A 26346-nucleotide genomic window follows, 5' to 3' on the forward strand; every position below is an offset into this window, starting at 1 on the left:
GACCTCTAAATCCAGTTGTCGGTGGCAATGACCCTGAGGCTATTATGTTCCTTCTAAACAGAGGCAGAGATGAATCATTGCTGTGATGCCTAGGGCAGGGCAATGGATGCCCTCTGAATGACCCAAGCATGGCAGTGGTTTGTTGTCCAGGTGGCTGGGGAGGCTTGTCCCTTCCCAGGGAAGGATGGCTCAAGAGTGAATGCAAAGAGGTCTGCAGACATTCCTAGTGCAGCTTTTGGAGTCAGACAATGCTGGGTTCCCAGAGCAGCTTCATCACTGTTTAGCTGGCTGACCTTGGGGAAGCTGCTTCTGCTCTCTGAGACTTACTTTCCTCCTATGTCAGAGATGAAGAGTACTGGTGGATAAAGCACTGAGGACAGTGTCAGTGGGCCAAATTCAAAGCCTCTGAATGTGATTTAGGAGAAGGGGAAATTTTGTAGCTGCAGGGAATTGTTGAAAGGCATGTTACCCTGGACATCTCTCTAGGAATGAAGAGAGGAAGGACCCAGGTTCTTCTTTCCTGGACATATTGCCAGGGTCAGAATCCCCCTCTGGAAGTCTTGGGCTGCTGGGTAGTAAGACCATCTAATCTGCAGACCCTTGAAGTCATGGTGCCTCATGGGAATAGGGGAGGGGACAGGTCCAGATGAAAGACACAAACTTGATTTTGAAGTGCACCTTTTAAAAGGTCTGATGGTGTCTCTTTTCGCTGCCATGGCAACCAACTCTCCATAAGTGGTTCAGGTCATTTTCAAGAAAGGCAAAAAAGGGAACATTAGCAAATCTCTTTGAGGGGTGCTTCTTTATCTGCTCACAGGCTCCTGGGGCTCAAGTTAGCATCACCCCTAAAATCTTCTGCAAGACTGGAGCTCTTGGTCAGTTGTGGCAAGAATGACATGTATGATCTTGGGCTGTGCTCTACTTTGTCCCAGGTCTATTCATAAGATAAGGTCAGGGTCAGAGTTAAGTAGATGGGGAGCTGAGGAGGATGCTAGCTATAGCTACCACACTAGATCTGACTCCCAAAGGAGGTCTTGACCCTGCCCCAAGCATAAGGCCAATAAACCTTCCCGGGAGAATGGAGAATACAGGGAAGGTTTTGCTCACTCTGAAGGTTCTCAAGAGATGGACAAATGGAAGGCAAAAGACCAACTAGCCCCCCACCCCAGGAGAAATATTTTGATTTGTCCCATGATGAAGAAATATGTCATGTTAGAGAACTGGGGACAGAGAACAGCCAGGCAAGCCCAAGCTGGATTCGACACAAATAGGTCTGTCCCCACCTTGCACTGCTCAATTTATGGCTTACTCTAAGTCCCTTGGAGTTAGACATGGTATGTTCACAGGGGCCCAGTGTCATCCTTCCCTGTTGGCCACCTCTGCCTACCTCACGAAGATATCTCTGGAGCCAAAGATGCTTGGAAATACAATCATGGACTCATTACCAGACGTGTTCAACAAGCCCCAGGGAATAGGAGAAGTATGGCAAACTTGGTGGTAGACAAGTGCCTTGACTTTTTTTTCCAAATGGATATTGGAAATGATGGATTGATACACAAGAGGATTTAGGCAGATTATGAAGTAGGTGGCTTAGGACAATTTAGAAGACAAAGTAGCGATTTCTCACATCCTCTGTGCTCTCTGAGAATGTATCATGGCAAGTTCCATCCCCTTTGCTGTCCAGGGAGATGAGCCTGTTGAGGAGGGAAACTACATACCTGGGGAAGACCACAACTAGGTTGTGTCCTCTGGGTGACCTGTGGCCACACCGTGCTGTGCTTCTTCTCTGGCTGTTCCACATGGGTCTCCCCCTCCTGGCAGGACTGTTTGCTCTGCAGGGAGGAGGCTGTCTCTGAGGGCTTCCTGGGACCCTCAGGCTTCCTGCACTGGTCTTGGGCTGGACACATTAGATATGTGCTATAGATTTGTGGAATTGGGTTTGGATGTTCTGAAATCCAGTCTGGGGGAGGAGGCCATGGTATAGACCAGTGATGGTGAACCTTTTAGAGTTTTCACAGCTGGCTGTAGCAGCTGTGCCGTGGATGTGTCACCACAGTATGGACCACGGCTAGTAAATTTGGCACTTGAAAGGAAGGGTTCAAATCCTACCTGGGGCCCTTATAGTGGGCATGAGCACCTGCCATCACTGTCACCACCTCTTAATCTGAGCAATAAAGATGACAAAGGACAGACACAAAAGCATGAAAATGAAAGGTGACCTATTAATAAAAATACGTTCTGAGCCTTTACTAAGTGCCGGGTTCTGTGCAAAGTGTCCTCCGTCATGGAACCCACACAATCTTGTGATATGGATTCCATTATCATCTACTTAAATCAGACAGCAGAGGCTCAGGAAGGGTGTGTAGGCCGCCTAAGGTCACATCTGGTCACCAGCATGGACAGAGCTAAACTTGGCAGTTGGGACAGTCAGGTTCTAGAGGTCAAGAGCACGTTCTAGCACAGTGGTTTTCCAGCTCGTACGTGCATCAGAATCCCCTGCTGGGCTTTTAAAAACAGACCTCTGGGACTCATCCCAGAATTTGGTTCAGTAGCATCAGGGCGGGGCAGGGTCCAAGAATTTGAATTTCTAGTTTTTAAGCGATGCAAATGGTCTGATTAGTGATTGGTGAAACAGCCACGTAAGGCCACTTTCTCACCTCTCTGAACTAGAAAACAGAAGGTAACTTAGGAGGAGGCTGCTAAAATAAGCGACCAGACCTATACATGTTAGGACTAATGGCGTGTGTAGAGGCGCATATCGGGACTTGAAGTCACAGATCTGGGTTCAAATCTTGACTCCACCTAACCATGTCCGCATCTGGCAGGGCTTCTTGAGAAGCTACACCGAAGCCTTGCGGGTTAAGAACCTGGTGTTCCAGGACGAGTCTCTTCTACTCTGGGGTTCAGGCTTCTTCCCCGAGGTACGCGGCCGCGCGGTTCCCACCTGCGCGCGCGCCTCTCAAGCCCTGACTCTCCGAGGCCAGTCCAGCCGGCAAGCGTTGTCATGGCAGCGCCGCGGGCGGGGATGCTGGAGGCTGAGCGCACAGCCCAGCTCGCCCCTTTGTGCCGCGGGGGCGCCGGTGCGCTCCCCCCACTCCCGGCTGCACTGGCTTTCCGGGCCGGACTACGGGGCGGGCGTGAGCGAGTAGTGTGGGGTCGCAGGGTTCAGGGAGGCGGGAGGAGGGCAGAGGAGAGGGCCGGGGTGGGGCGCCTCTGCCCGCCGCCAGCCGCTCCCGCATTAAAATTTCATGGGCGCTGCAGCAGCTACAAAGACGACGCCGGCTGCGCTGGGGACCAGAGGGAGGGAGGCTGCGGACGAGTGCGGGGAGGAGTTTGCGAGGGGAGGCGCTTGCGGGGGCTCCCCCAGTTCTGCGCTGGGAGCCGGGGCACAAAGAGCCCTCCGCACTCCAGCCGCAGGACCGCGGACCCCAGGTGAGCCACGGCCCCGTGCTCACAGCCCCGGCTCGCCGGTAGCCTTGTCCCCGCTCGGGAGCAGCCCATTGCTCCGAGGTTGGCGACGACGGTAGGTCCCAGTGTCCCAGGGCAGGGCTCAGGAAAGCGCCCCGCATCGCCCAGCCCGCAATTGTCAAAAGCAGTCAAGACTCTGGCCCGGACGGTAACGGGTGTGGGGAAGGGGCAGGGAAGGGAGGCCGGGAGGCCGGGAGTCCAGTGCGGGGCGGGGGGGGGCTTGCAGTCCTGACCTGAGGGGGAACAAAGACCCTTCCCTTCCCCCACTACCAGACAGACGTGAGGGTGGGGAGCCCGGACCTTCCTCGGCCCACCAGGTTAGCCGCTAACCGACCAAGCCAGGGACTGAGCCCAAAAGGTCCTGAACTGGAGGGTGGGGTCCTGGTGCTCCCCTCCCCCATACACAGGACCCCCCCCCCCCCGCGCGTCGGTCCTTCACTTCTGGGACTCAAACCCCAGATGTTCTGCGTCCAGTGTGGTTCCCAGAGGCCGGAGTCCAGAAACCACCCCTGTGGAGAAGAACGACGTTGTTTACGGTGAAGGTAATTCATCAGCCCAGGCAGCGGTTTCTCTACCACAACAGTCCCACGAGGCGGTAAGAACCCCATTTAACCGTGAGGAGATGGAGATCCGGAGAGGGTTAGCGACCCAGCCAAGGTCCCACAGCCGGCGATTCTGAGTGCAGACGCGACCGACTCCGAAGCCCTTGTTGCATATCTAGAAGACCCTGGGAAGACCCCGGAGCCACCAGTTCGGATCCCCCGCCCCCGCCTCTCCCCAGCTCTAGTACACTCGCTAGAAAGGCTGGGTGGGGATTTAGAGGGAAAGGGCTAACCCTCAACTCTCCTCCCGAGGAGGGCCCTGCGCTAGAGACGTCTGTTCTCCGACAGTGCAGGTGGACGCCCAGGGTCCGCCCCCCCCGCCCCGCCCCGCCCCGCCCCCAGGCTGCTGCCCGGAGGCTGCCGCGTGCCCGGGGTTGCTGGCGCTCACACCCCACTGCGGGGCGGCGGCGCCAAGAACGCCCCACCTGCTGAGGGAGGGGTGGGCCAGAGGGAGGCCAGGGAGGGGCCGCGGCTTTGTTTTTCTCCGTGCCAGCCTCGGCCAGAGTGCAGCCCAGGGCGGGGGACCGGGTCCGGGCCCAGCGCCTTGCGTTTCTAAGCGCATTCTGGTTTGGGAGCACCTGGGCGCGTCGCGGTCGCCAGGGGAGGCGGGAGACGAAGGGTAGGGATGAGTAATTCCACTTGACAGACAGGGAAACCTGAGCTCCGCTGTTCGCAGACTCGCGGGGGGCGTTGCTCCGTACGCAGATGTACGGGCCACGTGGCCTTGGGGGATGCGTCAGCAGATTTGGGGTGGGGCTGGGCCTCTGGAGGTTTACTCCACCCCCCCACCCCCCCATACCTTGGCAGGTGGTCAGACTCTGCTGCGGGCACAGCACCCCCTCTCCCCAGGGGAGAGCTGCTGCAGCCTGGGCAAGCCATTTCCTGGGGGCGCTTTGCCACCCCCTAATTCTGGGTGACGTGGAGCTCATCCATCCCGAGTGCGGTTGATTTCTTGTGGAAAGGTTTTACGTCCCCCCCCCCCGCCCCCCGCCTGCCTGCTTGTTTTATCATTTCATGACTTTTGCCATAAGACTGGTTTTGATGTTTTTACTCTGCGTCTTTCTTATTGCAATGTGACCCTTGACAAAAGGCACCTCAAGTCTTCAGAGTCCCAAAGAGGAATCAGAGGGCTTTACCACCAACTTCAGGAGAATAACTTTTTATGCTTGCATTAAAAAATGAGAGTTATAAAATTTTTGGTTTTTTAAAAAAACACTTTTAATACAATGCATGATAATTGTAGAAGATTGGGAAACGCCAAAAATAAGAAAACTATTTTTATGTTTCCCTGTGGTATAATTTTATTACTGAAAATTATAATTGAAATTATACTATATATATCCTGCTTTAAAACGTTCTATCAGGAGTTGGGTGTGGTAGTGGATAGCTGTAATCCCATTACTCTGGGAGGCTGAGGCAGGAGGATCACAAGTTTGAATCCTGTCTGGGCAACTTAGTGACTTAGTGCAACCCTGCCTCAAAATTTAAAAAGGTCAAAAACGGTGAGGATGTAGGTCAGTGCCAAAGCCCTAGGTTCAATCCCCAGTACTGGGATGGGGGAGAGAAGAGTTTTATAAATTTTGGTGATTTTTAATGTATTTATTAAGATGCATTATAATTGTAGAAAATTTGGAAAGGCAAAAATAAAAGAAGACCTTACTTTTATATACTCCCTCTGGTATATATATATATATTTTTTTTGGTACCGGGGATTGAACTCAGGACCTTGCGCTTGAGAGGCAGGTGGTGGAACCACTGAGCTAAATCCCCGGCCCTCTGGTATATATTCATTACTAAAATGTTCATTGAAATTATTCCATATGTGTCCTGTTTTATAAAATTATATCAGCTGTATCTCTGTGTTGTTCTGACCTTTGCAGAAATCCATGTAACAGATCTTAGCGCTTCCTGGAGGAGATGAATATGATGGGATAGTCAGTTTCCTATGGCTGCATCTGCCAATTGCTTCCTTTTCTCCCCTGCATTTTCATTTCAAGTTCTCTTTTTCCGACGTGACTGTGCTCCCTCCTGGGACAGGGCTGTGCTCCTATGAATGCATTTATCAGGCACAGCAGCTTGGTGAAGAGAGAAGGGCGGGGGAGGGTCACGAAGCTGTGTGCCAGTTTCAGGAAGGAGGACATTTTCCTTCCCTGAGCCTCAGTCTCCCCATCTGCACCATGGGAAGCATGACTCCGGTGTTTGAGGCCAGCTTCGGCTGAGCACCAGTGTGTGTAAGGAACCTGACCCGTAGGTGCTGAGAGAGGTGGCTGCTGCCCTGTGTACCTGTGGTGGGCTAGCCTAGTTCCAGTCCAGACACCTGAGTGGCGATACTCTGCTAGCTGCTGTTTCCCCTCTGCTGTGGGCGTGGCCTCTGGTGATCCTGGACTGTTTGCTCTGCATGTTTCTGGGGCATTGAGTCCTTTGTGCCGGCTTAATGGGCTGGTGAATAACTTAGAGGCTTGGTCTTTGTCCTGGGGACCCCTCCCCTGCCTCTAAGGCCCAGCTCATCTGTCACTGGAGCTCTGCAGAACAATAGCTAAAGATTCTCTGAGGCAGAGGCTCAGTCTGGGCTAGGGTGACATCTGTCTCTCCATCCCTGTCCGCGCTGATGGGATGGGAGGAGGCAGGTGTCTCCTCTCCCTCATGGTGCCAGGTGGGCCCCTGTGGAAGGGACTGGGTGCATCTGGGAAGGGAGGGAGGGGCTGGGTGGTTGTGGCCCAGGGACGGAGTAAGTGTGAATGGGAACCAACCCAGGTACTTCTGAGGCCCTGTCTACAAAGGTTCTTGCTGGGTGCCACCTCATGGACACCTCAGGGTACGGCTGCCAGGTAGGCACCACAGGTGAGCCGCTGAGGCTCAGAGCAGTGAAGTGACTAGCTCAGGGTCACACAGCAATTAGCTGTAGAATCAGGAATTGAACCTGGATCTAGTCTGACTCTGAAACATGTTTATAACTCCTAGTCTGGGGCACCTCTTTCCTAAAAGGAAACTTAATCAGTTGCCTCAAGACCATGAAAGCAACTGGAATAAACTGAGAAGAGCTGGTTTAGCAATCTGGGGACAGTTCCCTCATGGTATGGGAAGGCTGGTGGCCACCAAGTTTGGGGTTTATATACACCTCTTTTGAGTCTTCTCATTTAGTCCCCACTTTCATATTGGAACTAAGTGTTCCCTCCCTTTGGAGTCCACAAGGCCTGTGAATCTTGATTGCACAGTTTTCTTGCTGGGTGGCCTCCGAGCAAGCCACTTTCCTGTGAGCCTCAGTTTCTGCCTCTGTAAAATGGGTCTAATAAAACCCAAGTCATTGGTCTCATGTTGATAAAGGTGACCGCAGTTAGTGTCTGTTCTCAATAAACGTTAGCTCAGCTTCCTTTTCCTCCTTTTTGTTCTTCCTTCCTATCTTCAGGGGCTCTCTTATTTGGAGGAGAATTGAATTTCACATCTCCTCTTTTGGGGATGCAGAGTTTGAATTTGTGAGAAGTAGCACTTTGTTCTCCTCTGTGGAAGAATCCCTGGTTTCTCAGCAGGTCCCCTGGAAGGCTCATTGTTCTTGGGAGCTCCTCACCTCTGCGGCACCAAAGCATCTGATGCCATTTAGGCCAGTGTCTCTTGTAGGCCTCAGCTCGCTGAGCAGACCTTATATCCCAGAGTCAGGGAGAAAGACAAAAACCTAGAGAGATCCTAAAAGGCAGCCTATGAATGCTTTTCTGGTTGCTGTTCTTGCTACCAGGAATACTGTGTGCTGTTTAAGGGAAAAGAGAACATCCCATGCACAGTGTTAATTTGCAACGTGGGCAGTAGCAACAACAACAACAGAGCAGAATTCAAGCTAGTAGGGAATACTTAGCATCTTAATTAATCCTCATAGTAGCCTCGTGAGGTAGGCACTGTCATTATCCCTATTTTGTGGATAAGAAGACTGAGGCTCAGAGTGGCAGTGGATTTGCTCAAGGTCGTAAAGCTAGCTGGTAGAATCCATGCTATGGAGCCCAGGTCCTTTCCAATTCATTAGGATGTTTGGGCTTGACACTGGCCTAACCAGAATCCCTCCTGGCTTCCTGTTTCCTTGTGACCTGCATCCGAGGAGATCCGCTTTGGGAAGTGCTGTGATTTGAGACAGATGCTTGCCATCCTTCTCCAGCGTGCGCATTTTTATGTATTTATTCCCTCACTCCTGTCGCTTTCTCTCCATGACAGCTGGAGGGATGTCCCTGCTTAGCCATTGCTTCCAGACAAGTTCATATGGCCGAAGTGTCATCTGAGAGGTACCCGAGGTCATGCTCCTTCTCCTCTGTGTACACCAGGACGTAGAGGCCAGCTTCATGCTATGCCATCAGGTTCACCTCGAAGTCCAACATGCTGAGCCCTCCTGGATATCAGAGGTAGGAGAGATTCCAGAGGGCCATCTGGTTCCAATCCCTCAAGGACAGCTTCCCTGAGTTTGGCTTGAAGCAGGGGTCTGTGTGGCCTAGTGAGAGCTGAGATGCAGGGAGCATGGAACTCCTTTTGATCTGGCACTTCTCAGGTCTGGCCCATTTCATCACATATAAACAAGTGCTGAATAAGGAACCTCATGGAGGTATCATTTGCATACAAGAAAATGCACCCATTTTAAGTATACATTTCAATGGTTTGTGACAAACCTATATACCATCATCACAAGCAAGCTGTAGAATGTTTCTGTCACACTAAAGTGTTCCCCTGGGTCCTCCCCTGTCAATCCACTGTCAGGGCCAGCTTCCAGGAAACCATTGATCTGCTTTCTGTGACTATGGATAGCTTTATTTTTCTAAAGTTCTATATATAGAATTTTCTGTGTATGGCTTTTTAATGTGCAGCATGTTTTTGAGGTTCATCCTTGTCCATGAACCAGTAATTCAATCTTTTTTGGGGGAGGGGGGTTCAGCTTCATTGAGACATAGTTTACACCCCATTGCCAGGGTACAGTTCAGTGGTTTTTGGTAAATTTACCAGGTTGTGCAACCATATGTATGTAGAACATTCAGTTGCTCCAATCAGATCCTTCATACCACTGTTAATCCCTGGCCCACTGCTCATCGACTTCCCACCTAGATTTTTCTCCTGTGGACATTTTATATAAATGGAATCACACAAATGAGTTCTTTTACACCTATGTTCTTTTACTTAGCATGTTTTTGAGGTTTGTCCATGTCATAGTATGTATCAACAGTTCACTTCTTTTTATTGTTGAGTAGATTTCATTGCATGGATATGACACAATCTGCTGATCCCATGGGGGATTTTAGTTGGCTCTGTGCTTCCTAGTTGGGGTACATGTACTGAGGGGCAGGGATTCGCCAGGATAAACATCATCCATATTTCTGGACTAAAAGTATCACACAAAGATGTACTCGTGGTTGAAGTCATTGATGAAAAAAAAAAAAAAAAAGAAAAGAAAGAGGAAAACCTACTATGTGCCAGACACTAGCTAAGCTTTCCAAATAATTAACTTTGAGTCACACATTCAGTATGTGGAACTGGGGAACCACAGTCTTAACAGGATTTGGTTGACCTAAAGTCCACATCTTAGTTTCTACTCTTTAAGCAGCATTAGCTTAATCCAGGAGCTAAAGTCCCTTGACACTGCATTGCCTTAATAACACCCAGGATTCTGATTACACAGGCCCAGGGGAAGGGGTCAAAAAATTCTCCACTGAGCAGCCCAGGGTCTGTTGGCAGAGTTGCAACAAGTTCCTGGGACAGAGAAGCGAGAAGGAAATTTCCAGGTTCTTCAAGGCAGTCCTGGCCACACAGGAAAGCAGCCTTGCAGATAAGTATTCAAATTTACCTGCCCGTGGCCCATCAGCCTGTCCTCAGCCAGGGCTCCTTGGCCTCAGCACTGTTCCCTGTGGGACACATTCTTTTTAGTGCAAGGCTCCAAGTGTGTCTCTAGCTTTAGCCAGGTACTGACAGCAAGCTCTGACAGTTATGTTGAGAGGGTGGGTCCCTGACTGCCTGGCTCCGATCTGCAGGCTGATGAAGATGGCACAGCTGACCAAAAGCAAACCTGGGTTAGGATTCAGGGGCATCCTCTGGCCTTCTCCAGACTGGTGTCATAGGCTGGTCTCAAAAGAGTTCTATCCCACCCTCTTCTGGGGTCCCCTAGTCTCCTCAAGTACCCGGGGTATCAGGAAAGGGATGGGAAGGGTGAGGCTGGGCGGACAGGTCCCTCTTGTTTTCCACCTAGTGCCTCAAATGACAGTCACTATTAGGCACTGGAAGGATCCCAGGGCCCAGAGATAGGGATGACACAGATTTCCTAGGGCCACAGTATGGCAAGTGCAGGGCTGGGACAGAACTGCAGATTCCTGCCTCTGTCCAATGCTCTTACTTAGCAGTCCCCAAGCTGCCTTGTTTGGCCTACTTCTTCTGGGTCACACTCTGCTCTTGGGGAGCAGGGAGGTTGCTGGGGCTACCGGGCCTCCGTATCCCTGGGCTGGGGTGGGGACCTGGGTGTGGTTCTCTCCTGCGGCCTGGGTGGCTCTTCTATCTTCCAGGATGGCCCTGTGTGGGGTCTCTGTGCAGAAGGAGCTGGGAGCTGGGCTTGGGCCACCAACATGTTGGCTGGAGGCTGCAGGTAAGCTTGGGCAGGGAGTGGTGGTGGTGGTGGGGTTGGTGAGCTTCCTCTCATGGGAGTAGGTTGTCTTTCCTCCTGTGCCCCCTACTCTGGCCTGGGCCTGGCCAGATCTTTCTGCTCAGGAGAAGACCCAGCATCCAGGTGGCCAGAGGCTGCTCTGTGTGGTCGTGGTGTGGATGGGAATGAATCCAGACCACGGGAGATAGACTTTCGGTAGAGGTTTTAGCAGAGTCCTCCATCGCCCAGAAAAAGAGCAAGCATCTTCCTTACAGTGGACACTGGGATCCAGAGGTGAACACCAGACACGCAGTCCCCTTGTCTTGGCTCTTCATGTAGAAACATACGTCCCCACAGTTCGGCGAGGAGGTGAGCTCCCCGTGCTGGGAAGTATGTGGGTGTGCTGGGATGGTGTGTATAGAGGTTCTTCTGGTGAGAATGTTGGAAAGAGAAACCAAGTCACCCATAACTCTGAAGGTCCCTTCCTCCCACCCCGACCCTTTCCCCGTCTGCCCATAACCTTGGGGCTTGCTTTGGGATGCCTTCACAGCTTTCATCACCTCCTCCTTACTCTTAAGTTTCTTCTAAAAGATTTTCCTGTGCAGAGCCCTGGCTTCTGCCCTGTGTGGCTGTTGGAGCATGGGAGACAGGCTGGGGGTCTCAGCTGCACGTGTACCACAGACAGGGCTGGGTGGAGGAGGTGGGAAGCTGGGACTGAGGCCTTGGCCTTACCGTCCGTGCGGTGCCTCCCCAGGTCACATTGCCCCCTGCACAGCCCCAGGATTCCTGACTTGCTCTGCTCTGGGGAGCTGGGTGAATGGATTCTGGCTGCAGGAACCTGGAGCAGCCTTCGGTGGCCCCACCTCTGAAGACATCATCCTTCCCAGCGCTTGTGGGAGTCTTCTGAAAAGAGCTGCTCTGGGCAGATTCCTGGGCTGGTGTGAGCTCCAGGAGTGTGGAGAGGCCGAAGCTCTCCACCTGCTCCTCCTGCTGGGCCCAAGCGTCTGAGGCTGGAGGCTGCTTCCTTACCCCGTACAGACTGCATGCCTCCTCTGGGTCCCCTGTGACCACAGCTCTGCCTGGGCAAGCCCTTTCCTGGGTACACCCCCTAGCGCCGGGTCGCAACAAAGATGAAGTTGGGGAGGGACTGCCAGTGCAGGGTAGACTTGGCTTCTGGGGGACCCAGCAGAGTCTTCTATCTTTTGTCATTTTGGGGGGCTTCCTGGGTGAGGCTTCTCCATGTCTCTTTTTCCCTGATGGCTCCAGAGGCAGGTGGTCAGGGCCTCGGAGGATCTAGGGCCTTTCCCCAGTGGTGTCCAGATCTAGGCGGTAATGGTGGGGCATGGGGCAGGGCACTGTCTTAAAAAGAAAAGGGGTAGACAGGAGGATGCTGGGGCCAGGGAGGCTCACTAGACACAAACTGACAGCCTTGGTCTCACTCCTGCCATCCAAAGAGAATCCACACCCCCCAAAGCTGGGAGGCCCACCTGAACCCAAGCTCAGGACAGGTGCTAAGCAGTCAGCTCCTTAGTCCTCATGTGTGCTCCTGGATTCTGTCTTTGGGAGCAGAGGCCAGCAGGACAGGTCCATGTGCACCCCTCCCATACGCAGTTTCCCCGTACACCGACCCTTTCATCCCTCCACAGAGGGGACAGTCCCACTGCTTCAGAAGATTAGTTTGTGGCTTTCCTAAGACCAGTTTAAAAGCCAGAAGTCCTTTCCCTGGGGAAGGGGAGGTAGTGGGTGTTCATCAGCTCAGCAGAATACTGTTACAGCAGAATACTGAGGACAGACTGCAGGGCTTCAGTGCCCAGGATCTATTTCTCATGCTTCAGGAGACCAGAAAGTCCAAGACCCAGGTGCTAGGGTTGGCTTCTGGTGAGGCCCCTGCAGATGGCACCTTCTACTGTGTCCGTACATGGCCTTTTCTCTGTGGCGCTTTGGTGACTGTCTATATAAGGACACCAGTCCTGTGGTACCAGGGACCCAGGCTCATGACCTCATTTAACTTCAGTCACATCCTGGAAGGTCCTGTGTCCACATACAGCCCCAGGCGGGGTTAGAGATCCAGCCTGTGCACTTTGGGGAACACAGTTCAGTCGGTGGCAGGGCAGTCACCGCAAACACGGAAAGCTGGTGCTGTGACCCCTCCAGAACCCCAGCCTACAGGAAGAGGAAGAACAAGTGAATGGAAAATAGAGCAGGGGGTGGCAGATGTGGGCCCAGGGTGGGTCAAGGTTCCTCTGGGGATTGCAGAACTGGCTGAAGCCTGTGCAGAGATCCCAGTCCAGAAAGAGCCTGCACTTTGAAGCCAGGTCAGGTCTCAGGTGCGCCCTCTGCTGTACAGCTCTGGGAAGCTCCCCCTGCCACCATGAACCTTCACTCCCCCTGAAACGGGGACCAGTCACAGGGGTCCTGGTGAGCAGGTGCAGGGAGCATCTAGAGAGGTAATGTGCCTGGCACAGTGCTGGTGCTTAGTCGGTGCTCAGTAAACACTTCCACCTAACTGGGAGTTTAGATTTAACTCCGTTTTGGCACCTTCTGAGCCAGAGGTGTTTCTGACTAGCCCTTCCCCTGGCTGCTGTCTTAACAGCCCTTTCTAATGAGGTTAGGGAAGAGGTCAATTCTACTCATCAGAATTGAGCGCCTACTTGGAGTTCACTCATGTACCGGCCACTTGGGGAAAATAAGTGCAGATCCAGCCATGGTTCAAACCTTTAGTATTACACAGCCACAGCAAGTGGGAGGAAGCCAGCTCACATGGAGAACTGGAGAACGGGGGCAATGCCTAGAGCAGTCTGGAGAGGCTTTCTAGCAAGGCTGAGCCAACAAGGGCCTTGGAGGGTGGGAAAGCTGTGGCTTAGCCCAGAGCTTCTAGGGAGAAACCAGATCAAGATTCTCAAAGTAAGGTCAGGTAGCGAAGGACTTATCAGAGCCTTTGAAATGCTCATGGGGAGTTCAAATACTCAGGGGCAGGATAGAGGGTGATGTGTGTCTTGGCTTTTCTGGTCCCAGAATCCTTTTCTCACCGAGCATCACTTAGAACCGTGGGAGATGCAAGGCTGGGTTTTCTGTAGGGAGCGTTTGTTGGTGAGAGAAGGTGGTGTGACTAGGTGCTGTGTGGCATTGGCTGGAAAGGAAGCAGACCAGGGAGGGAGGGAGGAGAGTCTAAACCTGGCTCCACACCGGGCCAGCTCTACGCAGTTTGTGGGAAGGAGGGGAGGGCAGGCTAGTCGTGATGGGTGTCATGTCCACCAGGCATGGAGGCTCTGGGGATCACGTGTGTGTGTGTGTGTGTGTGTGTGTGTGTGTGTGTGTGTACATGCATGCCTGAGTGAAAGGACCCAGCCCTCTGGGATGGGCCTGACCAGAACCAGGCAGGGGGTTTCCACCCAGGAAAAGCAGCATCCCTCTCTAGGGGACCCGAAGTGTTTGTGGGGGAGGCAGGGCTCTGAGACCCACACCAAGATCAGAAGTATAAGGCAGGGCCCAAGTGGCCAGGCTAAGTTCTGGCCAGACTGAGGGGCGCAGAGGTGGATCCCCTGCCCTGGTCAGGCTCCACACTTGGGGTGCAGATGGAGCTGGTGGACAGGAGGTCCCAAGCCCCAGCTGGGGGCCGGGCAGCGTTGCATGGTGTGATTAACCTACTAACCCAGGGCTCGGCCGGGACGCTGTGGCGTGTGACGAGGCGCCTAGCCTTCAGCCAACCGACTAACCCACTAACCAGGCCCAAGCATGCCCTACTAACCCCCCCGCAGCCAGACCCTACTAACTGCAGCTCATGGGCCTTCGCAGCGGCTGTGCCGTGGGGGCAGACAAGGGTCCGGAGGGCCCGGCCTGGGCTGGGATCTCTGTGCAGATGCTCACTGCAGACGGGGCACGCGCATGACTTAGCAATCGGCCACTTCCAGTGGGGGGACTCTCAGCAAGTCACCTCTTTTCTGTACCCGTTTCCTAGGTGGAGACAGGGAGTACTGATTCTTACCTCACTGGCTGCAGTGAGAATTCTCACCCTCATGAAGGTCTTGGCGGACACTTTAAAAAAGAGAAGGGATGGGTGGGGGCAGAAACTCAGCTGGCAGCAGCCGCCACCCGCCCCTAGTCTTCCTGGGTATTCTGCACACAGACCCTTCTGCCTGGGGCCAGACACTTGCTTTGAATCCCTAACTGTGTCTCCTCCACATTCTTCCTCCCTGTCAGCTTTCTTTTCCGTAGGCGGCTCTCTTGTCCGATTACTAACTTGTCTAACCTGGGGGCACCTCACCTGCGCCCCGCCATCCCTTAACACACTAATGGGCCTGCGTGCGTTCTTCCTTCTCTCCTAGCGACTCCTGTGTGTGTCTGCCAAGGCACCCCCATCGCTGGTGCTGTGCTGACTTACTAACCCAGCCCTACTAACTCTATTTTCTCTTCTTACTAACCCAGCCCTGCCGAGCTCTGGGTCCCTCTGGGGGCTGGTCCCTCTCCTTTTGGCAAGCAGAAGTCCCTGGGCTGGCCCTGCAGACCGACATCCCAGATTGGCTGCTTGTGAGATCAGAGACCACTGGGCCAGGTCTAAGGCAGGGGACGGCCTTATTAACAACACCCAGAGGAGGAGGAGGTGGCTCTGCGGATGCGGCAGGCTGGACTCTGAGCATGACCTCGCTCCTCTGTGCACAAGGCTGGTTGCCACTGGGAGTGGGCAGGGCCAGGGCATCCTCTGGGGTGTGAGTGTGGAGGCCAGTGGGTCTACAGTGGCAGTTCTGGGCTTTCCCCAGCCAGAGGAGCAGAAAAAAGGGGCTGTGCTTCCTTCCCTGGAAGGAATGTTCTTCACTGGAAAGGGGTAGAGACAGAAGCCATTCTGGAAAGAAAGTCAAATGGGGCGTGTCCCCAGAAGGAACTTGGTTTAGGGACCCTACCCCACACCGGAAGTCAGTCTGCAGAGCCTTTCCCAAGTAGGAAGTCAATAAAGAGGTCTTTCCTACACTGAAAAATCATTGAGGAGAGCATTTAGTACACAAGAAACCAGCTACAGAGGCATTCTCCATGCTTGAAGCTGAGAAAAGGGGCTTCTGACTCCTGAAGTCAGTGAAAGGGGCTTTCCCTTAGCGCTAGGCACTGAGAAAGGATGGCCAATAAATCAGTGAGAAGGCCCTTTCCCATACAGGAAGTTGCCTAGAGGGGTTTCTACATCAAGAGGTGGAATAGGCCCGAAACTCGTGCCGGAAGTAGATGGGGGCCTTAGACCCTCTCACACCCAGAAGCTAGGGGTTGTCTGTACCTGTGTCGCAAAGGCAGTGAGGAAGGCACCTGTACAAGAGCTGGGGGGTCGCCGGGAAGAGGAAGTGGGGAGCAGGACACGCATCCCAGGGGCCCACAGGCTGGCCAGGAAGTCACCCCTCACTCCCCATCCTGTCCACGCCCCTGCCCCTGCCCGGCCAGCCTCCCCCAGAGCCCGCCAGTCGCTAAGCCAGGGCCACACCTGGGGGTGACTTCATGCCTCACCTCCAGTAGGCACCTTGGCCTCTCTGGGCTAATCTCTGGCTCCCTTGCACTAATTTTTGCTCTACCCAGCTAATCCCTGCCTCGCCCTGGCTGCCCCAGGGGGCTGGCCATTAACAGCCAACCCCACCCATCTGGGGACTCCAGGCTCCCCGCCTGGCTTTGGCAGGCTCTTAATTAACCTCTCCTTCCCCTCGACTAACTCCTGTCTTCCTGGTCTGTTCCTTTCAGCAGAAACTAATGGCTTGTGGATTTCTTTCTGACTAACAACAGGTGTAACAGTCCTTGTCACTATTATTATTAACAGCTTGGTTGGCAGCATGGCTGGGGAGGGTTTGGAATCTGACTAACAGGGAGAGGTGTAGCTAGTGATGTCAGACTTGCTGGATGCTCTCGGTCAGAGCAGTCAGATGTCAGTAATGGTCATAGATCTTAAAAAGAGGTGCCAAGGGTAGGGTGTGGCCCAGGCCTAATGGAGGGCTGGTCCCTGCTGAGGTGATGTCTGACCGAGAGTCAGACTTCCAAAGTTTTGACCAATAGACATAGCCTCTTCTTTGCATTTGCTTTGGCTCTTTTAAACAATAATCTCATAGTCCACACAAGCTGATGTAATTTATGAACCTTTACATGCCTGTCTGGTGTGTGCAGAGAATATGACATTATGTGTAGAATCACCAGCCATCAGGTCAGGGCCCAGAGTCCCTGTTTTGGGTATGTCAGAGTTTTGGTAACCCTAGAACAGATAGAAATATTCAGGAGTATAAATCTGTCAGCCCTTTACATCTTAGTGTAACGTAGCTTGGCTTCTTCTAATTTCTAACTCTTCTAATGTAAGTCTTTAATGCAGTCTAGTTGCATTGAGGATCTCTTTACTGCTGGAGGAAGTCTTGCTGGCAGCAGAGCGGAGGAGCCCTATGGAGTGGCCAGGGGGTGCCAGGGTGCGCTAAGAGGTGGCACAGGGTGAGGGGGTAATGGGAAGGGTGACTTGTTCTGCTGGCTCAGCTGGGTAGTCGGAGTCTATGGGAGAGCACAGATCAGGGTCTGGAGGACTGGATTGCTCAGGAGGAGTTTCAGTGGCTGGCTGGGAGGCCTCATGGATAGTAGTTTGAGTCAGGGCGTGCTGTGAGAGCCCTCTCTGCCATGGCCACGGGCTCAGAGCTGACCACGCAGAGCTGGCAGTGTGATCTGAAGTGTGGTCCAGACGCCTGAGCTACAGAGGAAAGAAGAGAGGAGAGCACCCCCTGGAGGAGTCTGGAGAAAGGGCAGGGTGGAAGACCCTGAGCCTGGGAAGCAGCTGCCTGCTCCCCTCTAGAGGCCGCCGGGTCCCATGTCACTCAAACACTCATTCAATACTCCCATATTGGAACTCCTGTGTATTCAAGTAGTAAGATTTGAGGCTGTTGGGGACCCCCGTGTGCCCAGCACTGCTCTGGGCCTGTCATCAGAGTGCTTGTACAGATTGGTAGGCATGGGGCGCCGTGTGGGGATCTCACACTGGCTGGTGGCTAGGGGCTTTCACTGAGCTTGGGGCCCGGGTGCAGAGGTAGGATGGGATCAGGGGCTCCTCAGTGTAGCATGCAGGGTGGGCTTGCTGAAGAGGGGCAGTGTAAGCGGAACCCTGGATGTTGGTAGGTGGATGGAGTGAGTTCCGGACAGTGGGAATGGCAGATGCAGTCCTCTGGGGGTTGCAGAGGATTCAAAGAGAGTCTGGAAGGTCCCTGGGGAAGGTGGCAAGAGAGAGATGGTGACATGGACAAGCACTGGGCCTTGTGGCCAGGGAACTTGGACGTGGTGCCTTGGGGAGCTGTGTGGATGTGGCCTGAGAAAGGCAGAGGTGGGAATGGGGCTTCAGTCTTCCAAGGCCATTTGTTTGTTCCAGCCCAGTTGGAACTCTGGAGCTTGTAATGAGTTATGGCTACATTTCATACAGCTGATTGTATAGAAATTTTGGAAACCAGCAGGACCCTCCAGTCGCTGGAGATAAACAGGGTCTGCATCACTTGGCCCAGGTAGAGGTAACTCTGCAATGACTGGGAAGCACAGAGGACCAAGGTGACAGTGAGGACTTGGAAGAGGAGTTGTCTTGAAAATGTGACATAGCCCCTGGAGAAGATCTGGGGAGACATGGCCTTGGGCTGCCAGTCCAGAGAAGGGGCAGTTATCTTGTGTGACTGCAGGAGGAGATGCAAGTATCCACGAGGTGATCCTGCCCCAGAGAACCGAAAATGTATTGGGGGGGACATTCTGTCCCTGAAGGCAGGATGATTGGGCCTCGGCCAATATTGACAGTGGTGATAATTGTGAGATTCTAGGAGTGAGAGTGTGTGTGTGTGTGTGTGTGTGTGTGTGTATGTGTGTCCCTCCTTGACTTAATGCTAGAAGAAGCTGAGCCCTGGTGGTCACTTTGTCTTGACCTCTCCCATGCCTTCACCTGCTGAGGTTCATCCCCTATGTCCTCAAGTGCAGCAACATCAGGCTGCTGGTGTCCTGGCGTGGGGGGTGCTGAGCAGAGAGAGGTGGGGGGAATGCTGGGGCAGGACATCAGCTCCCTTCCCAACACAGGACCCATGGGCCCTCTCGAGAGTCAGAAAAGATGTCTGTTCCATGTCGTTGGCTTCCAGGGAATGGTGGATGTGCATGGAAATTCTGCTGTTGATTACAAAGCTGGTTCTGACATGGATCCAGCAGTGGAGCGTCACTTGGCTTTTTGTTTTTAACCTATAAATGTAGCTGCTTTTGTGTAAAGTACCATTTTGATATTAAAAATCAATTCATACCCCAAAAATCACTGTGGCTGGTGAGGTGGAAGGGATGGGTGGTTTGGTGGAGAAGGGACAGCTGGTGTCGCTGAGTCAGTCTTTCTTTGGGACTGTGACCTTGGGGCTTATAACATGGAGTGTTTATTTGTAGTTTTAACTGTGGTGAGATAAACATCACATAAAATTTACCACCTTGCCCATATTTAAGTGGACAGTTCAGAGGCACTGTATTAAGGACATTCACATTGTTGTGCTGCCATCAGCTCCACTAGTATTTTTTGGGGGGGCTTACTATGGATTGAACCCAAGGCCTTTCTTTGCCTTGAGCTATATCCCCAGCCATTTTACTTTTTTATTTTAAGATAGGGTCTCTCTAAGTCACTAAATTTCCCAGATTGGGTTTGAACTCATGATCCTCCTGCCTCAGCCTCAGAGTGCTGGGGTTACAGATGTGCACCACTAGGACCAGCTCAATCGTTTTTTAAAATAATACTGCTTTGTGCCTATGGCAAAGCTGCAAAGAAAACCCAAGTTCTTACTGATTGATCACTTACCTCTTCTTGGGATCTTGGATGTGGTATCTTTAGGCTGTTTAACCCTAATTCTCAGGAGGCTGAGGCAGGAGGATTGCTGCCAGTTTGAGGCCAGTCTGAACTACATAGCAAGGCCCTGTCAAAAAAAAAAAAAAAAAAAGGAACTGGGGTCTAGACAGCTAGGGCCAGTCTTCCAGAGTGTTTTAAGAGCTTTAAAGTCGGTCCTCAGATTGCAATTCCTGCAGGAAACTGCAGTTTGAAGCCCTGTTTTGCCAGGTCCATGATCTGCTCTGGGAAATGGACACAGCACTGCCACCTGGTGGGGCTGCTGTGGGCCAGGGCCTGAGTCCCCACGGAGGCTGGCTGCCCTGAAGCCTCACTCAGTGTTAGCACCAGGCAGGGAATAGGAGGAGCCCTGGGTGCCAGTGGAGCCAACAGAGGGAGGTGAGGAAAGGGTGAGGGTGCTGAGGGAGGGCTTCCTGGAAGAGGTGACACTTGAGGGAGCCAGGAAGGATGGGAGAAGGCAATCTTAGCAGGAAGGAAATAACCGTGTTGAAGCAGGGCATTTTGGAGAGGCTGTGGCAACAGCCATGGGGCCAGTTCTAGACAGGATATGGGGCAGGCAGGGGGTATTCCAGGAAGGGTACAGCTTGAGCGCCAGGCTGGAGGCTGCCCCACGAGTGGTAAGAACTGGGAATGTCTGAGGGCGGGCAGAGGGCCTTCCATGTGGTGCAGGGTAGGCGGGGAGAGGCTGGTGCCAGCTCAGGACACTGGGAGTGGGGGAAAGGACCCTGGGGTCAGGACAGAAACTGAGCCAGCAGTGCCCAGGACAGTACTCAGGCCAAACCTGCACATACTTGCCCAGCACCTCTGGCCCTGTGCAGCCAGAAGAGGCCCCACTCCTGTTCTTGGGTCTCTTTCTACCACTGCCGAGCCTGGGCGATCTTGGGGCACCCCTTCTTACCTCTGGGCTCCAGCATCTTCTGAAAAGAACCACCCCCATTGAGGGTCTCTTTAAGTCCCCTGTGCCCCCAAAGGACGAGATGCATGGTTGACAATGGGTTCTCCTGCTTCCATCAGCTCCCAGCTGCCCACTGGGGTCCAGCTCCTTCATTCCTCTCCGATCACCTGGAACTGACTGGACTGAGTGCTTCCCTTTGCCCTGGTTGTGTGTCCCTCTGCTTTCTACATGGCTGATGTCTTGTGGCCCTCAGGCCTCAGCTGAACATCACCCCCTGGGAGGAGCCTCTCTTGACCACCCCAGCCATAACCCTCTGTCACTGCAGTTCTCAAATCCTGGGGTCTCGGGTCCCCCTCTCACTCTTACTATACGGCAAATGGCCACTTAGGGATGCATGGCTGCCATCCACTTGCAAAGGTCACCGACTTCTTTTTCATTCATTCAGCAAAATGTTGCCGACCCCAACTCTGTGTTAACGAGGGTGCTAGCTGCCAGGGACCCAGCCAGGAAACAAACAGGCATTGCCTCTGTGGGCTCACAGCCCAGAGAGACTTTAAATGAACAACTAGGTGCAGACAGGAGTCAGGAACAGGAGAGGAACTGGCATAGCGCATCTCCCATATTGGAAATCAAAACCAAGACTTTTAGAATGTTTATTAATTCATGGAAAAACAACCATAACAGTAATAAACCTCATTGCTTACCAACGTAAACAACACATGCTTTATGAAAAATAGCTACTTTACAAAACAAAACAAAACAAAACAAATTAGAGAAGACATCTTTACTCTTTTTGGTAAATCTCTTTAATGGATGGCTAAGTAGAAGACAAATTCTGTTAGATTCTGATATCTGCTGCATTCAATCTGTTGCAATGTCCCCTGTCACGTGGCTCCCGGGGGCAGCGTTCCCAAGCCACAGGCTAGTGGCTCAGTGGCCCAGCGAGAGCTCTAATTCATAGGCTCAACCAGGAGATGGCGCCATTGTACCAAAACCGCTGCGGCTGATTCTTGGGGCTTGGAAATTGGTCTTGTTTCTCTCAGAGGTGTCTGGGGATGCGCTATAGAGACACCTGGGAGTTTCAGGGCATTGGGAAGGGTCTAGCATGGGTGTGTGTTGGAGAGATGAGTAAGGGGCTGGGGCGAATGCAGCTAGAACAGAAACTCTGAAAACGCTCTGCTTATTTCTGTGAGGGCTTCTGGGGTTTTTTGTGTGTTTGGTTTTTTTGGTATTGAGGATCGAACTCGGGACCTTGAGCTTGCGACACAGGTGGCAGCACCACTGAGCTAAATTCCCGGCCCCAAGGGCTTCTGTTCTTGACAGAAGTGGACAAGCGACAGGCCCTCCCCGAGCCTCAGCGTTCTCTGCAAAATGGGCAGACCCAGTTTGGCTTGCATTCCGCCATGCTGCTCCTGGCAAGGGTCACTTGGTGCCAGTAACACTGCATTCCCGACACCTGGAGGACCTGCAGGTGAGGCGGGCTCATCCTCTCCCCTCCCGCCTCCCAGCCCCCAGGTGCCCCAGGGCTTGACATAAAGGGGCCCTTGTTGTTTCCTGAGGGCTTGCTGGATGCCAGACCCTGTGTTAAGCGGGGAGGATTGATTCGTGAAGTTCAAACGACGGTTTGAGTTTCATCACCTCCATGTTACGGGAGGGATGGGAAGGTCCAAGGAGGGGAAGATGTTACCCGGAGACACCAGGGGGAGGACCAGGAAAGCTAGCTCAAGGTGGCTGCCATGCCCACGGGTCGATGCCCTCACATGCAGCCTCCATCTTTCCCATAAGGTTGAGCCTGGGCCTGGAGGGGCCTTAGAGTTAACGAGGTTCCATCCCCAGACTGGGAAAACCAAAGCCAAACATGTCTCTCCCTGGTGCTCTTTCCCGAGCGCAGGCAATCAGAGCACAGGGGGAGATTTTGTATTTACTTGCTCCTTCACTGCCTCCCCTGACGTTGAGGTCCCCAAGCCGGGGATCTGCCTGCTTCCTGGCTCTAACCGGCACCCACTGCCATGTGAGCCCCAGGACTTTGGGCTCAGCAATGTCCTGTGGGGTGAACGAGATAGAAGCCAGTGAGCCTCCCAAGTGGGAGGTGCCCAGGCAGCCGAGGGAGAGCCACCCCTCCCTGGCTGTGTGACAGAGGGCTGGTGGCTTTGCCTTCCAGAGCCTCGGTTTCTTCATCCAAAAAATGGGAGTGACGCTATGTTCCTGTCAAAGACATTGTCAAAGAGGTCTCGTGAGTGTCTTTATGAAGTGTGATCAGAAACACGGTGAGTGCTGCTGCCCAATACCATCCAACAGAAAGGCAGGCTCATGGAAACAGTATGCCCCTGCTCATCCACCTCATTCATGGGGCCTGGCCCCATGCAAATTCTGCCTCTTCCCCAAAGTCGAAATGATCACCAAGGGAAAGTTCTGAATCAATTCTGGGCATGGAGGCAGCTGAGACAGCACAATGAAAGACACTCATAAAGAGCACTTCCAGAGCCGCTTCAGAAAGTGGCAAGAATGGTGGGGCGAGTGTGTTGGAAGTTAGGGGAAGTATTTTGAAGGAGATTAATGCCAACCTGCCTTTTATTGTGATACATTTTAAAAAATTTAAACATTCACTGTATTAGTTGATCAGACCATGTGTGCCTTATAATAGAATCTGGGAAGGCAGAATGGCCTGAGGGTCAGATGGGGTGGGATGGGCTGTAACTCAGTGGTAGAGCGCTTGCATAGTGTGTGCAGGGCCCTGGGCTCCATCCCCAGCACCAAAACCAAACCAAGTCCCCCCACCCCCACACCAGGGGTCATCTGGACCACATCACTGAGCCAGCTGGCATCTGGCACGCAGCTCTATCCTCTTTCCCTTGAACCTGCCAGCACATGCATATCCCTGAAGCCACAGCTGCCGTGGCTGGGTCCTCATGGACATCTTCTGCCAACTGTGCCTGATAAACAGCCCCTCCGGTGCAAAGCACCCACAGCAAGGATGAAGCTAGGGACAGAGCCCCTGTGGGAGCTGGTGAGGCCTCTACTGTGGGAAAGGGGCTTCTTCCCAGATAAGCCTTGGGATGTGAGGAGTGAATGGAAGCCTCTGGCAGGCCCAGGACAGTAGCCTGGAAGCACAGGGCCGCTGGTTTTTCCAGCAATGGGGACTCCAGGGAGCTCATTCCAAACACCACCTTCTGGCACCAGGGTCAGGCCTCTAAAGTTTCCCAGGTCCTCAGGCTGCCAGGGATTTGGGTCCTTTACCCAGCAAAGCACCCTTGGGTCTGGGCGGGGTCTTTTGCAGATGCTGGGGTGGGAAGGATGCAATGTCAAGTACAGGCTCAGCTGCTGCATCTCCTGAGACAATCACGTCAGCTGTCTGAACCTGTGTGTGTCCATGTATAAAATGGGGTTGGCGCTGAGTCCCCTTCATGGACTGGTGGCAAGGGTGGAGGACCCCAGGGGAGTGAAGTTCCAGGTGGGGGAAATGGTACCTATTATTATTTCTATAGCTTCCAAAAGTACTGAAGTATTTTCCAAAAATAGCTGCAACAATCCCCCTCCTTCACGAGCCTCTTCCCCTTGAATGTGTCAGATATGTGGCTTTGGGGGACATGATTGTGATGGTTAATCCTGACTGTCAGTGTGACTATATTAAGAGATGCCTGGAGAGGTAACTGGATCATAGGGGCACAAACCTCATCAAGAGGTTAACCCTGGCTGAGCTCATCGCTGACGGGCTCTTAGGAAAAAGGCCCTGGCTGAAAAAAGTGGGTCACTGAGGGTTGTGACTTTGAGGGTTACATCTTTTCTTGGGCTCTTCCTTGTTCTCTTTGCTACCAGATTGGCATGAGGCGCCAGCTTTCTTCCACCACACCTATGTACCATGATGTTTCTGACTTGGAGCCAGCTGACCATGAACTGAACCCTCTGAAACCATGAGGCAAAATAAAGGTTTCCCTAAGTTGTGTACACCTGGTATTTTATCCTACCAATGGGAAAGTGATGCTACATGACTTCCAAGGCTAGGAGATAGATGGAGGGACACTCACTGTTAGGACACAGCCACCCTGCTGTAAGAAAGCTCCAGTGGCTGCAAACAGGGCAGGTAGAGAGGAGCAGAGGTTCCCCAACTCCTCTCATCTGCAGCCCTGGCTGAGCTCCCAGTCTGTGGCTGGCACCAACTTGGCAGTGTCCAGATCAAATCATCTCAAAGGTAGATCCACAGCTCTAATTGAGCTACCCAAAGACAGACACTGCTGTCTGGAGTAGATACGAACTGTCCCTGTTGAGCCCTGTCCACACTGAAGGTTCATGAACATTGTGTGATTTTAAACTTCCAAGGCCACAGAGAGGTTCACTAGGCTGTAGTGGACAATGAGTACGTTTCCTCTAAGAAACCCCCATGCTTCTCTTTCAGCCATGTACAGCATCTTCCCCCTGGTCTGCTCCCCTGCAGGCATCCTGTCTCAGGGACAGCCCACAGTCTCAGCCCGGGAACCATCTTTGCTGCCCTTTCCCCTGCTATAGCTTCTGGCCAAGTCCTGTCGTACCACCTCCTGAACAGCTCTTGATTCTACCTGTTTGGCCCCATTGCCCTGCCAGTGTCCTGGTCTAAGCTACCGATGTGTCTGTCTTGGACGGCTGTGATGGGTCCTTACAGGGCTTCCCATTTCCTGTGCAGAATAGGAGTCTCCCAAGGATCAATTTCCTCTGCTCTGAGGGCTGGCCTCAGCTTGTGACCTTTCTTGGTGTCTTCCTGGACTCAGCCTGGGAGCAGACGCTGGGGTGGGTGCTCACTGCCCTGGTCTTTAGACAGGAAGGCCCCACTTCCTTCTGAGCTCATGCCATGTGCCAGGCTCTGTGGCAGGCAGGAGAGCAGAAGCTCATTTTGTCCTCATGGGGCACACAGGGCAGTGGGGGAGACAGATGTTCACCATGGAAACTACTCTGTGAGGTGGGACATAGGACAAAGTGACCTGAGGGTGACCCAAGGATGGGTGAATGGGGGCCCACATCCCATTCTAAGAAGAGCAGGTGGATGGAGGTGGTCAGGAAGGTGAGGGAGGTGGCACTTGGGCTGTTGAAGGGGAGTCAGCCATTTGGCAGGTGGCACTGGGATTGGGATGTCTCCAAGGGCCCAGGTGCCAAAGGCTTAGTCCTCAGGGTGGCACTGTTGGGAGGTGGTCGTGCCTTTGGGAGGTAGGGGGTAGAGGGAGGTTGCAGGTCATGGTGCACCCTGGAAGGGGATTGTGGGGTGCTGCCTCTTGCTCTTTGTCTCTGTTTGCTTCCCTGGCACCATGATGTAAGCAGCTTACCCCACTGTGCATCCCTGCCCTGATATTCTGCCCCTCCACAGGCCCAACCTGTGCAGCGTGGTCAATCAACCATGGACTGAGACCTCCAAAGCTGTGAGCCAGAGTGAACTTTTTCTCTTTTTAAACTGGTGATCTCAGGTATTTTGTCACAGTAACAGAAAGTTGTCTTACACATGACATTGGGAGGATGAGTACGTCGTGGGGGAGGGGGGGAACAGCCAGGGCAAGGCCTGGAATTGGGAATGAGCATGGTGTGACAGAGTAACAGGGGTGAGGCTGGAGTCCAAGAAGCTGCAGGATGTGAGGATGGAGGGGTGAGTGGCCTGGGTCATTCAGTGCCTGTTCAACCACCATAACCAGGGGTATTTGGAATCTGGTTCTGCCCCAGGTGTATTTGGAATCCGCTGGGGGCTTTGCACTACAGGATGGCATAGCTTTAGACCTTGGCCTCCAGCTGCTGAGAAGAGAATGGGCTGGAGGGGGAGATGGGAGTGAAAGCCCAGGCAGGAGGTGTGGAGGAGTGGGGTGAGAAACTGCATTTATCACAGGCACCCAACTCCTGTGCGGGGCCCTGCTGTCCGGTGCTGGCAGTTGCCAGCCACGTCTGTCTGTTATTCCTGAAACGGCCTTGTCTTCTTGCCTCCCTCCGGGACCCA

The 26346-nt window shown here is 53.1% G+C and overlaps 2 long non-coding RNA genes across 3 annotated transcripts; both read left to right on the plus strand.

Annotated features, from left to right (window-relative positions):
- The first annotated feature begins 3076 nt into the window (after window positions 1–3076).
- LOC101718642 (uncharacterized) lies at window positions 3077–9956 on the plus strand. 2 transcript variants are annotated; one of them, XR_002394428.2, is made up of 4 exons: window positions 3077–3432; window positions 3943–4063; window positions 8268–8452; window positions 9771–9956. It is a non-coding gene; the product is annotated as an uncharacterized LOC101718642 (long non-coding RNA). The 2 variants fall into 2 exon arrangements; XR_002394426.2 differs by having other exon boundaries at window positions 3078–3432; window positions 9715–9833.
- A 24-nt stretch (window positions 9957–9980) lies between these two features.
- LOC147821939 (uncharacterized) lies at window positions 9981–18931 on the plus strand. Its single transcript, XR_015446313.1, has 3 exons — window positions 9981–10668; window positions 10941–11034; window positions 11420–18931. It is a non-coding gene; the product is annotated as an uncharacterized LOC147821939 (long non-coding RNA).
- The last annotated feature ends 7415 nt before the right edge of the window (window positions 18932–26346 follow it).

Source organism: Heterocephalus glaber, unplaced genomic scaffold (genome assembly GCF_053883595.1).
Source record: "Heterocephalus glaber isolate CG9 unplaced genomic scaffold, H.glaber_assembly_v1.0 deba00001687, whole genome shotgun sequence".
Taxonomy (NCBI): domain Eukaryota; kingdom Metazoa; phylum Chordata; class Mammalia; order Rodentia; family Bathyergidae; genus Heterocephalus; species Heterocephalus glaber.